At 38.5% G+C, this 12,584-nt stretch overlaps 1 long non-coding RNA gene across 1 annotated transcript in view; it reads left to right on the forward strand.

The window, feature by feature from the left end:
• The first annotated feature begins 714 nt into the window (after positions 1 to 714).
• Positions 715 to 12,584, forward strand: part of LOC143071050 (uncharacterized) — a 161,001-nt gene continuing 149,131 nt past the window's right edge. Inside the window, exon 1 of the long non-coding RNA XR_012976776.1 lies at positions 715 to 782. This is a non-coding gene — a long non-coding RNA (uncharacterized LOC143071050). The remainder of the gene's footprint in view (positions 783 to 12,584) is intronic.

Genomic DNA, 12,584 nt, shown 5'->3' on the forward strand with positions numbered 1-12,584 from the left:
ACGTTTTTCTGTGGGTTGATAACGGAAATTCCCTGTAAACAATATATGCGATTAAAATATTTCTATATAAGGGCTATAACCGAATGATATTGAAGCATAATTACTATCATATTATGTTACCAATAACAATTCATTGATTGTTAATGGAAGAATACGAATTAATTATTAGTCACCGCTGTTCCGTGTATACCCTTTCCAAGAAAAACGTGTATATTACATGAAGAATTATGAGTATGAACAAGCTATATCTCCACAAGATTAGATTGCGCATCTAAAAATTACACACTGGAAAATCGGCGGGCTTATTTTTATTTATATTGTAAATAAAATGCACTTGATAAAAATCCATTGATTAGTTTGAACAGTCTCATTTAAGCTTCATGTCGTTATATGTCACATCAATGAAATATTATTATAGATTATATTTTAAAGAGAATATTCGGGATTTAGTCTTCTTTTTTTTTCAAATTGAGAAAAAAAGAAATATTATCCATTAATAAGGTTACTTGATAACATTTACAGTCTGTCCATGTATAACGATCATGTCCGTTTTGTAATGTTGAATGCTGATTAACAGGATGACAAAGTAGAAAAGTGTTTTCTTTTCTCGACAACGACATCGTGTCATACAGTGCAAAACTAAAAAGTGCAAAGGGGGTTTGTCTTCATACTGTCATTATGTCATTCAAATGTATCATGTTACACAGGTAATACTGGTCGTTATTGAAGTAAAACAAAATCTATTAAATGAAGTCCTAGCATGTTGGATTTAAACCTTTGCAGTAAGTTTATTGATTTGTATTATGATTTCTTAAATGGTTAATTGTAGAAATTCTTGATTAATTTGTTTTGAAATTTGAAGAACAGTTCTGTCCTTCCAAATGTTTGCCAAAGGTTACATTTGATTAAAATATGAACTGTATTATATTGAAAGTTATTTCTCCCTTTTTTAAAAAGCTTTTATCACTGATGCTCCAAAATGAACCTGGATTTCTTATCAAGTAGACCTAGGTTACCTGGCTTCCCTTTGTGTCTAGAGCGGACAAAAGTATTGCCGTAGAACATTTTTCATTAATTTTTCTGTAAGGGTGGAGTAGGGTGTCCAACCGCAACTTTGAACCTACTTTGAATAAAACTAAGCCGAACAAGACCCTGGATTTTTCTCAAGTAGACCTCAGCTATCAAGCTCCCCTTTGCATCTAGTACTGACAAAAGTATTGCCGAAGAACATTTCTTATTAACTTTTATTAACTGAAAGGGTGGGATAGGATGTCCGACCCCAACTTTGGAACTACTTTGAATTAAACTAAGCCGAACAACATCCTGGATTTTTTTCTCAAGTATACCTGAGCTACTCAGCTTCCCTTTGCACGTAGTGCAGACACAAGTATTGCCGTAGAACATTTTTAATTAACTTTTCTGAGTCAGACCCCAACTGTGAACCAACTTAAAAACATAACTAAGCCGAACAACACCTTGGATTTTTTCTCAAGAAGACCTTAGCTGCTTTGCTTACCTTTGTAACTAGTGCAGACAAAAGCATTGCCGTAGAACATTTTTAATAAACTTTTCTGTAAGGGTGGGTTAGGGGTCCAACCCCAACTGTTGACCTACTTAAAAACAAAACTAAGCCAAACAACATCTGGATTTTTCTCAAGTAGACCTTAGCTATCAAGCTTCCCTTTGCACCTAGTGCGGACAAAAGTATTGCCGTAGTACATTTGTTATTAACTGTTCACTAAGGGTTGGGTAGGATGTCCGACCCCAACTTTGGACCTACTTTAAAAAAAAAAAACTAAACCGAAGAACACCTTGGATTTGTTCTCAAGTAGACATAAGCTACCCTTCTTCCCTTTGCAACTAATGCAGACAAAGATATTGCCGTAGAACATTTTTGTTTATTAACTTTTCTGTGAGTTGGGGTAGGGTGTCCGACCCTAAGTTTAGACCTACTTTAAAAAAAAACTACCCCGAAGAACACCCTGGATTTTTTCTCAAGTAGACTTCAGCTACAAAGCTTCCTTTTACACCTATAGATGCAGCCAAAAGTATTGCTGTAGAACATTTTTTATTATCTTTTCTGTAAGTATGGGGTAGGGTGTCCGACCCCAACTGTGGACCTACTTAAAAACAAAACTAAGACGCACAACACCCTGGAATTTTTCTCATGTTGACCTCAGCTACCCTGCTTCGCTTTGCACCTAGTGCAGACACAATTTATGCGTAAAACATTTGTTCTTAACTTTTCTGTAAGATTGGGATAGGGTGTCCGACCCCAACTGTGAACCTACTTAAAAACAAAAACTAAGCCGAACAACACCCTGGATTTTTTCTCATGTTGAACTCAGCTATCTAGCTCCATTTCCACCTAGTGCAGACAAAAATATTGACGTACAACATATTTTTATTGACTGTTCTGTAAGGATGGGGTAGGGTGTCCGACCCCAACTGTGGACCTACTTAAAAACAAAACTAAGCCGAACAACACCTTGGATTTTTTCTCTCAAGTATACCTGAGCTACCTTGCTTCCCTTTGCACGTAGTGCAGACACACAAGTATTGCCGTAGAACATTTTTAATTACTGTAACTTTTCTGAGTCAGACCCCAACTGTGGACCAACTTAAAAACATAACTTAGCCGAACGACACCTTGGATTTTTTCTCAAGTAGACCTTAGCTGCTTTGATTACCTTTGTAACTAGTGCAGACAAAAGCATTGCCGTAGAACATTTTTAATAAACTTTTCTGTAAGGGTGGGTTAGGGGTCCGACCCCAACTGTTGACCTACTTGAAAACAAAACTAAGCCGAACAACACCCTTGATTTTTTCTCAAGTAAAATTTAGCTGCCCAGCTTCCCTTTGCAACTAGTGCAGACAAAAGTGATGCTGTAGAACATTTTTTATTATCTTTTCTGTAAGGGTGGGGTATGGAGTACGACCACAACTGTTGACCTACTATAAAACAAAACTAAGACGCACAACACCCTGGAATTTTTCTCATGTTGACCTCAGCTACCCTGCTTCGCTTTGCACCTAGTGTAGACACAATTTATGCGTAAAACATTTTTTCTTAACTTTTCTGTAAGGGTGGGGTAGGGTGTCCGACCCCAATTCTGGACCTACTTAAAAGCAAAACTAAGCCGAACAACACCCTGGATTTTTTCTCATGTTGAACTCAGCTATCCAGCTCCATTTCCACCTAGTGCAGACAAAAATGTTGACGTACACCATATTTTTATTGACTGTTCTGTAAGGGTGGGGTAGGGTGTCCGACCCCAACTGTGGACCTACTTAAAAACAAAACTAAGCCGAACAAGACCCTGGATTTTTTTCTCAAGTATACCTGAGCTACTTAGCCTCCCTTTGCACGTAGTGCAGACACAAGTATTGCCGTAGAACATTTTTAAATAACTTTTCTGAGTCAGACCCCCACTGTGGACCAACTTAAAAACATAACTAAGCCGAACAACACCTTGGATTTTTTCTCAAGTAGACCTTAGCTGCTTTGCTTACCTTTGTAACTAGTGCAGACAAAAGCATTGCCGTAGAACATTTTTAATAAACTTTGCTGTAAGGGTGGGCTAGGGGTCCATCCCCAACTGTTGACCTACTTAAAAACAAAACTAAGCCAAACAACACCCTGGATTTGTTCTCAAGTAGACATAAGCTACCCTTCTTCCCTTTGCAACTAATGCAGACAAAGGTATTGCCGTAGAACATTTTTTTATTAACTTTTCTGTGAGTTGGGGTAGGGTGTCCGACCCTAAGTTTAGACCTACTTTAAAAAAAAACTAACCCGAAGAACACCCTGGATTTTTTCTCATGTAGACTTCAGCTACAAAGCTTCTTTTTACACCTATAGATGCAGCCAAAAGTATTGCTGTAGAACATTTTTTATTATCTTTTCTGTAAGGATGGGGTAGGGTGTCCGACCCCAACTGTGGACCTACTTAAAAACAAAACTAAGCCGAACGTCACCCTTGATTTTTTCTCAAGTAGAACTTAGCTGCCCAGCTTCCCTTTGCAACTAGTGCAGACAAAAGTGTTGCCATAGAACATTTTTTATTAACTGTTCTGTAAGGGTGGGATAGGGTGTCCGACCCCAACTTTGGATCTAGTTAAAAAAAAAAAAAAAATAAGCAAAACAACACTCTGGATTTTTTATCAAGTAGACATCAGCTAACCAGCTTCCCTTTGCACCTAGGACAGACAAAAGTGTTGCCGTAGAACAATTTTTATTAACTTTTCTGTAAGGGTGGGATAGGATGTCCTACCCAAACTTTGGACCTAGTTTAAACAAAATTAAGCCGAACAACACCCTTGACTTTTTATCAAGTAGACATCAGCTACTAAGCTTCCTTTTGCACCTAGTGCAGACAAAAGCATTGCCGTAGAACTTTTGGACTTTTCTTTTATGGTGCGTTAGGATGTCCGACCCCAACTGTGCAACTTCTTAAAAACAAAACTGAGCGGAACAACACCCTGGATTTTCCCCAAGTATACCTGAGCTACTAAGCTTTCCTTTGCACGTAGTGCAGACAAAAGTATTGCCGTAGAACATTTTTAATTAACTTTTCTGTAAGGGTGGGTTAGGGTTTCCGACCTCAACTGTGCAACTTCTTACAAACAAAACTGAGCGGAACAACACCCTGGATTTTTTCTCAAGTAGACCTCAGCTACCCAGCTTCCCTTAGCACCTAGTGCAGACAAAAGTTTTGCCGTAGAACATTTTTAATTAACTTTTCTGTAAGGGTGGGTTAGGGTGTCAGACCCCAATAGTGGACATACTTAAAAACAAAATTAAGCCGAACAACACCCTTGATTTTTTCTCAAGTAGACCTCAGCTGTCCAGCCTCCCTTTGCACCTAGTGCAGACACAAGTGTTGCCATAGAACATTTTTTATTAACTGTTCTGTAAGGGTGGGATAGGGTGTCCGACCCCAACTTTGGATCTAGTTAAAAAAAAAAAAAAAAATAAGCAAAACAACACTCTGGATTTTTTATCAAGTAGACATCAGCTAACCAGCTTCCCTTTGCACCTAGGACAGACAAAAGTGTTGCCGTAGAACAATTTTTATTAACTTTTCTGTAAGGGTGGGATAGGATGTCCTACCCAAACTTTGGACCTAGTTTAAACAAAATTAAGCCGAACAACACCCTTGACTTTTTATCAAGTAGACATCAGCTACTAAGCTTCCTTTTGCACCTAGTGCAGACAAAAGCATTGCCGTAGAACTTTTGGACTTTTCTTTTATGGTGCGTTAGGATGTCCGACCCCAACTGTGCAACTTCTTAAAAACAAAACTGAGCGGAACAACACCCTGGATTTTCCCCAAGTATACCTGAGCTACTAAGCTTTCCTTTGCACGTAGTGCAGACAAAAGTATTGCCGTAGAACATTTTTAATTAACTTTTCTGTAAGGGTGGGTTAGGGTTTCCGACCTCAACTGTGCAACTTCTTACAAACAAAACTGAGCGGAACAACACCCTGGATTTTTTCTCAAGTAGACCTCAGCTACCCAGCTTCCCTTAGCACCTAGTGCAGACAAAAGTTTTGCCGTAGAACATTTTTAATTAACTTTTCTGTAAGGGTGGGTTAGGGTGTCAGACCCCAATAGTGGACCTACTTAAAAACATAACTAAGCCGAACAACACCTTGGATTTTTCTCAAGTAGACCGTAGCTACTTTGCTTCCCTTTGCAACTAGTGCGGACAAAAGTATTCCCATAGAACATTTTTAATAAACTTTTCTGTAAGGGTGGGTTAGGGTGTCCGACCCCAACTGTGGACATACTTAAAAACAAAATTAAGCCGAACAACACCCTTGATTTTTTCTCAAGTAGACCTCAGCTGTCCAGCCTCCCTTTGCACCTAGTGCAGACACAAGTGTTGCCATAGAACATTTTTTATTAAGTTTTCTGTAAGGGTGGGATAGGGTGTCTGACCCCAACTTTGGACCTAGTAAAAAATAAATTAAGCCGAACAACACCCTGGATTTTTTATCAAGTAGACATCAGCTACCCAGCTTCCTTTTACACCTATAGCGGAAAAAAGTATTGCCTTAGAACATTTTTTATTAACTTTTATGTAAGGGTTGGATAGGATGTCCGACTACAACTTTGAACCTAGTCAAAAAAAAAAAAAATAAGCCGATCGAACAACACCCTGAATTTTTTATCAAGTAGACATCAGCTACTAAGCTTCCCTTTTCATACAGTGCGGATGAAAGTATTGCCGTAGAACGTTTTTTATAAACTTTTCTGTAAGGTTGGGGTAGGGTGTCCGACCCCAACTTTGGACCTACTTTAAAAGAACAACACCCTAAATTTTTATCTCATGTTGACCTCAGCTACGCAGCTCCATTTTCACCTAGTACAGACAAGGTTTTGCCGTGCAACAAATGTTTATTAACTTTTCTTAAAGGTTAGGGTAGGGTGTCCGACACCAACTGTGGACCTACTTTAAAAATAAACTAAGCCGAAAAAACGCTACATTTGTTTTCTCAAGTAGACTTCAGTGGCGGATCCAGAAATTTTCATAATTTGGGGCCCACTGACTGACCTAAGAGGGGGCCCGCTCCAGTCACGCTTCAGTGATTCCCTATATAAGCAACCAATTTTTTTCCCAAAAAAGGGGGGGCAGGGCCCCCTGGCCCCCTCCCTAAATCCGCCTATGGACTTCAGTTACCCAGCTTCCCTTTACTACTAGCGCGGAATGTCCGAGTCAATCTTTAGACCTATGTAAAAAATACCAAGCCGAAAAACACCCTGTGTTATTTCTCAAGTACATCACAGCTACCTAGCTTTCCTTTGCGCCTAGTGCGGACAAAAGTATTGACGTAGAACATGTTTTATTAACTTTTCTGTAAGGTAGTGAAGTAGACTTTCCGACTCTAATTTTGGACCTATTTAAACAAAAACAAAAAACTAAGCCGAAGAACACCTTGTGTTTTTTCTCAAGTAGACCACAGCTACACAGCTTATCTTTGCTCCTAGTGCGGACAAAAGTATTGACGTTGAACATTTCAATTAAGTTTTCTGTAAGGTAGGGAAATAGACTGTCCGAATCAATCTTTGGACCTATTTAAAAAAATAAATAAAGCCGAAGAACACCCTGTGTTTTTTCACAAGTAGACCACAGCTACATAGCTTTCCTTTGCACCTAGTGCGGACAATAGTATTGACGTAGAGCATGTTTTATTAACTTTTCTGTAAGGTAGTGAAGTAGACTGTCTGACTCAATCTTTGGACCTACTTTCAAAAAAATAAACTAAGCCGATGAACACCCTGTGTTCTTTCTCAAGTACACCACAGCTACCTAGCTTTACTTTGCGCCCAGTCCGGACAAAAGTATTGACGTAGAGCATGTTTTATTAACTTTTCTGTAAGGTAGTGAAGTAGACTGTCCGACTCAATCTTTTGACCTATTTAAAAAAAAATCAACTAAGCCGAAGAACACCCTGTGTTTTTTCTCAAGTAGACCACATCTACCCAGTTTCCCTTTGCACCTAGTGCAGACAAAAGTATTGACGTAGAACATTGTAATTACCTTTTCTTTAAGGTAGTGAAGTAGACTGTCCGACTCAATCTTTTGGCCTACTTTAAAAAAAAAACGATGCAGAAGAACACCCAGCTTCCTTTTGCGCCTAGTGCGGACAAATGTTTTGACGTAGAAAATTTGTTATTAACAATTACGTAAGGTAATGGGATAGGGTGTCCGACCCAACTTTGGACCTACTTAAAAAAAATAAACTAAGCCGAATAACACCCTGTGTGTTTTCTCAAGTACACCACAGCTTCATAACTTCCCTTTGCGCCTATTGCAGACACAAGTATTGACGTAGAACAGTTTTGATATCTTTTCTGTAAGGTAGTGATGTAGACTGAGCGACTCAATCTTTGTACCTACTTTAGAAATAATAAACTAAGCCGAAGAACACCATATGTTTTTTCTCAAGTAGACCACAGCTATCAAGCTATCCTTTGCGCCTAGTGAGGACAAAGGTGTTGACGTAGAGCATGTGTTATTAACTTTTGTGTAAGGTAGTGAAGTAGACTGTCCTGACTTAATCTTTTGACATATTTAAAAAAAAAAAAAAATAAGCCGAAAAACACCCTATGTTTTTCCTCAAGTAGACCACCGCTATTCAGCTATCCTGTGCGCCTGGTGCGGACAAAAGTATTGACGTAGATCAGTTTTATTAACTTTTCTGTAAGGTACTGGGGTAGGGTGTCCGACACCAACTTTGGACCTACTTTAAAAAGAAACTAAGCTGAAGAACACCTTGTGTTTTTTTATTTCTTGTAGACAACAGCTACCTAGCTTCCCTTTGCGCCTAGTGCGGACAAGATTATTGACATAGAACATTTTTAAACAACTTTTATGTAAGGGTGGGTTAGGGTTTTCGACCACAACTGTGGACCTACTTAAAAATAAAACTAAGCCGAACAACACCCCTGATATTTTGTCAAGTACACCTCACCTGCCCAGCTTCCCTTTGCGCCCAGTGCAGACAAAAATATTGCCGTAGAACATTTTTTATTAACTTTTCTGTAAAGGTGGGATAGGGTGTCCGACCCCAACTTTGAACCTAGTTAAAAAAAAATTAAGCCGAACAACACCCTGGACTTTTTATCAAGAGGACATCAGATACTAAGCTTCCCTTTGCGCCTAGTGCGAACACAAGTATTGACGTGGAACATTTTAATAAAAATTTAAGTAAAGGCTGGGTAGGTGTGCGACCCCAACTTTGGACCTAGTTCAAAAAAATAAAATTAAGCCGAACAACACCCTGAATTTTTTATCAAGTTGACATTAGGTACTAAGCTCCCCATTTCACCTAATGTGGACTAAAGTATTGCCGTAGAACAATTTTTATTAACTTTTCTGTAAGGTTGGATATGGTGTCCACCCCAACTGTGGACCTACTTTTATAGAAAAAAACTAAGCCGAACAACATCCTGGATTTTTTCTCAAGTAGACCTCAGCTACTAAGCTTCCCTTTGCACCTACTGCGGACAAAAGTATTGCCGTACACGATTTCAAAATTAACTTTTCTGTAAGTGTCCGACCCCAACTGTGGACCTACTTAAAAACAAAACTAAGCCGAACAACACCTTTGATTTTTTCTCAAGTAGAACACAGCTACACAGCTTCCCTTTGCGCCTAGTGCGGACAAACGTATTGACGTAGAACATTCTCTATTACCTTTTCTGTAAGGTAATGGGATAGGGTGTCCGACCCCTACTGTGGACCTACTTAAAAACAAAACTAAGCCAAACAACACCCTTGATTTTTTCTCAAGTACACCTCAGCTGTACTCAACCGACTCAATCTTTGGACCTACTTTCAAAATTAAAAACTAAGCCGAAGAACACCGTGTGTTTTTTCTCAAGAAGACATTATCTACTAAACTTCCCATTTCACCTATTGTGGACGAAAGTATTGCAGTAGAACATTTTTTATTAATTTTTCTGTAAGGTTGGGTATGGTGTCAACCCCAACTGTGGACCTACTTTAAAATAAAAAAACTATGCCGAACAACACCCTGGATTTTTTTTCAAGTAGACCTCAGCTACTTAGCTTCCCTTTGCACCTACTGCGGACAAAAGTTTTGCCGTACAAGATTTTAAAATTAACTTTTCTGTAAGTGTTGGTTAGGGTATCCGATCCCAACTGTGGACCTACTTAAAAACAAAACTAAGCCGAACAACACCCTTGATTTTTTGCAAGTAGACCACAGCTACCCAGCAGCTTCCCTTTGCGCCTAGTGCAGACAAACGTATTGACGTAGAACATTCTCTATTACCTTTTCTGTAGGGTATTGGTATAGGGTGTCCGACCCCAACTTTGGACCTACTTTAAAAAAAAAAACTAAGCCGAAGAACACCCTGCGTTTTTTTCTTTCATGTAGACAACAGCTACCTAGCTTCCCTTTGCGCCTAGTGCGGACAAGATTATTGACATACAACATGATTTATTAAATTTTCTGTAAGGTAGTAAAGTAGACTGTCAGATTCAATCTTTGGACCTGTTAAAAAAAATCAACTTAGCCGAATAACACCTTGTGTTTTACAAGTAGACCACATCTTCCCAGCTTTATTATGCGCCTAGTGCGAACAAAAGTATTGACGTAGAACATTTTTTATTAACAATTATGTAAGGTAGTGGGGTAGGGTGTCCGACCAAACTTTTAACCTACTTAAAAAAATGAACTAAGCCGAATAACACCCTGTGTTTTTTCTCAAGTACACCACAGCTTCCTAGCTTCCCTTTGCACCAATTGCGGACAAAAGTATTGACGTAAAACAGTTTTGATATCTTTTCTGTAAGGTAGTGATGTAGACTGACATACTTAATCTTTGGACCTACTTTAAAAATTAAAAACTAAGCCGAAGAACACCGTGTGTTTTTTCTCAAGAAGACCACAGCTATCCAGCTATCCTTTGCGCCTAGTGCGGACAAAAGTATTGACGTAGAACATGTGTTACTAACTTTTCTGTAAGGTAGTGAAGTAGACTGTCCCGACTTAATCTTTTGACCTATTTAAAAAAAAACTAAGCCGGAGAACACCCTGGATTTTTTTTTCAAGTAAACATAAGCTACCCAGCTTCCCTTTTTACCTGGTGCTTACAAAAGTTTTGTCGTTCAACATTTTTTTTATTAACGTGTCTGTAATGTAATGGGGTAGGGTGTTCAACCCTAAATTTGTACTTTCTTTAAAGAAAAATAACTAAGCAGAAGAACACCCTGTGTTTTTTCATAAGTAAACTCAGCTTCCCTTTGCACCTTGTGCTGACAAAATTATTGTTGTACAACATTTGTTATTAACTTTTGCGTAAGGCAGTGGGGTAGGGTGTCCGATCCCAAATTTGGACTTTCTTTAAAGAAAAATAACTAAGCCGAAAAACACCCTGTGTTTTTTCTCAGGTAAACTACAGCTACCGGGACAATCTTTGCCCCTAGTGCGGACAAAAGTATTGTTTTTTTTTTTTAACTTTTTTGTAAGGTAGTGTGGTACGGTGCTCGACCCCAACTTTAGAGCTACTACAAAACAAAACTTAAACTAGGCCGGAGAACACCCTGGATTTTTTCTCAAGTAAACATAAGCTACCCAGCTTCCCTTTTTACCTTGTGCTGATAAAAGTTTTGTCGTTCAACATTTTTTATTAACTTTTCTGTAATGTAGTGGAGTAGGGTGTCCGAATCTCCATTTGCACCTACTTTAAAAAAAAAAATAACAAAGCCGAAGAACACCCTGTGTTTTTGTCTCAATTAGACCACAGATACCGAGCCTTTCTTTGCACCTAGTGCGGACAAAAGCTTTGTTGTACAACATTTTTTTTATTAACTTTTCTGTTATGTAGTGTTTTTCTTAAAGTAAACCACATCTACCCGGTCTTTTTTGCACCTAGTGTGGACAAAAGTATTGCCGTAGAGCATTTTTTATTAATTTTTCTGTAAGGTAGTGTGGTACGGTGTCCAACCCTTACTATGGACCAACTATATAAAAAAAAACTTAGCCGTAGAACACCCAGTGTTTTTTTCTCTCTAGAAGACCACAGCTACCCAGCTTTTCTTTAAACCTGGTGCGGATAAAGTTATTGCCATTGAACACATTTTTATTAACTTTTCTGTAAGGTAGTGTGGTACGGTGTCCGACCCCAACTTTAGACCTAGGCCTACTATCAGAGAAAATTAACTAAGCCGGAGAACACCCTGGATTTTTTCTCAAGAAAAGATAAGCTACTCAGCTTCCCTTTTTACCTTGTGCTGAAAAAAGTGTTGTTGTATAACATTTTGTATTAACTTTTCTATAAGGTAGTGTGGTACTGTGTCCGACATTAACTTTAGACCTACGATAAAAAAAAACTTAGCCGGAGAACAACCTTTGTTTTTTTTTCTCAAGTAGACTACAACTACACAGCTTTTCTTTAAACCTTGTGCGGACAAAAGTATTGCCATTGAACAAATTTTTATTAACTTTTCTGCAATGAAGTGTGGTAGGATGTCCGACCCCAACTTTAGTCCTACTTTAAAAAAAAAAATAAACGAAGCTGGAGAACAACGTGGATTATTTCTCAAGAAAACATGAGCTACCTAGCTTCCCTTTTTTCCTTGTGCTGACAAACGTTTTGTCGTTCAACTTTTTTTATTAACTTTTCTGTAATGTAATGGGGTAGCGTGTCCGACGCTAAATTTGAACCTAATTTAAAAAAAATAACTAAGCCGAAGAACACCCTGGATTATTTCTCAAGTAGAAATAAGCTACCCAGCTTCCCTTTGCACCTTGTGCTGACAAAATTGTTGTCGTACACCATTTGTTATTAACTTTTGCGTAAGGCAGTGGGGTAGGGTGTCCGATCCTAAATTTGAACTTTTTTTAAAAGAAAAATAACTAAGCCGAAGAACACCCTGTGTTTTTTCTCAAGTAAACTACAGCTACCCGGACAATCTTTGCACCTAGTGCGGACAAAAGTATTGCCGTAGAACATTTTCTATTAACTTTTCTGTAAGGTAATTTGGTACGGTGTTCGACTACAACTTTAGACCTACTATAAAAAAAAATAAACTAAGCCGGAGAA

The sequence above is a fragment of the Mytilus galloprovincialis genome, chromosome 1 (genome assembly GCF_965363235.1).
Source record: "Mytilus galloprovincialis chromosome 1, xbMytGall1.hap1.1, whole genome shotgun sequence".
NCBI lineage: Eukaryota > Metazoa > Mollusca > Bivalvia > Mytilida > Mytilidae > Mytilus > Mytilus galloprovincialis.